Source organism: Aplysia californica, unplaced genomic scaffold, assembly GCF_000002075.1.
Source record: "Aplysia californica isolate F4 #8 unplaced genomic scaffold, AplCal3.0 scaffold00031, whole genome shotgun sequence".
NCBI lineage: Eukaryota > Metazoa > Mollusca > Gastropoda > Aplysiida > Aplysiidae > Aplysia > Aplysia californica.
In genome coordinates, this window is record NW_004797301.1 from 2,189,867 (window position 1) to 2,191,448 (window position 1,582).

Here is a 1,582-nt window from a genome sequence, read left to right on the forward strand (position 1 = left end):
GGGGGAGGGGGCAGGGCGCATCAGAAGTGAACAAACATTGGCTCATCACATTGTGATGTGAACAAACTGTAGCTCACTACTTTGGGATATGAACCCCAACCCTTCGCTTTACCCACTAGTCCTTAACCCCAACCCCCTAACGTCTAATCTTTGACTCCCTACCCTAACCCTAACCTTACTTTAACCATAATCGTAACCGTACCAGTAACCTTAACTCCTACTATAACTCTGCCGCTACCCCTACCCCTACTCTACACCTACCCTTTATCCCTACCCCTACCCCTATTCCCACCCCTAATCCTAAGCCTAACCCTAACCCTAACCCTAACAATAACCGTGAACAAACAAAGAAGACCCATGGACCAAACAACAGACGTATAGACTTGTGTTCTTAAACTCATCCTCATAGAGATGACATGTAAATAGTTTAAGCCCACTTTAAAATAAATGTTGGATATTTATGAGTCTGGCTGCTAACTATCAGTTCGTCCATAAAGACAAGGAACCAGGGCTGTGAACAGTATGTCCGTCGTACCTTGCTGACCATGCCTGTTTGTGCGGGCACGTTCTTGACCAGGCAGATTCCTCTCTCGCTCAGGTGGATCAACCATCTGAGGAGGGAAACCACAGTGACGTCACAGGAGGGGAACACCGAGCATCATCTACGTTTTCATCAGCTATGAGGTGTACCATCTGACACGTCGTATTATGGCACTTGACCAGCTTGTTAGTTAAGCGTAAAAAAGGATATCAGTGTACAAGGCAAGATGAAGACCAAAGAAGACCTGGGGCGAAGATGTGAAGGATACCCTGACAATCCACAACATCCCACCCAGCCAGGCTATCCAGCTTGACAGAGACGGAAAGCTCTTTCTCCAATCGACGCACTACATGGTTCGACACAAGAGGAAGGATAAAGTAAGTAAGTAAGTATGGGTTATACCAGACCCCTGTCTTTTTCAAGACATTGCCGTAAAAATCGAGTTCGTGAAGAATCCTGTGATATGAGATAGCCTGGCGTATTGCTTGTTTGTAAATTCCAGACAGCTGTATACTTTTATTGAAAACACCAATAAAATAACACAATGTGTTTTTTCAGGAGCATCTTTTTCTACTAACATTCGCTGGCTGTGTACAAATGTATAACTATACAGCAGAGCACACGCTTGCCCACCCCATCATACTTTTCTCAGCGATGGTTGAAAACATGAAATTACGTCCTCATCCATTATTCAATATCACTAGAAGAGTGAAATACCTATCATCAATTCACAGAACCATTCAGCCGACAGCGGCGATATACCGGACATCATTAATTGTCCGTGAAGTTTTTTGTCTTAGATAATAGTAATAGTTGGTCTGTCAATGTCGGTCGATGTCCTCAACACTTTGACACCTTAGAATTACCAAATTCTATCTGCTCAGTACCAACTTTTGAAAAAAATTGACGTAAAACGTTAGAGTTTTACTATAAGTCAACCTTTTCCGAATTCAATTCATTGAATATCTTAATGACGACTCCGAATAATCTTACGATTTTGATAGAGCAGATAGAGCTTCTGGTTTCTGACCCCATGGTCTT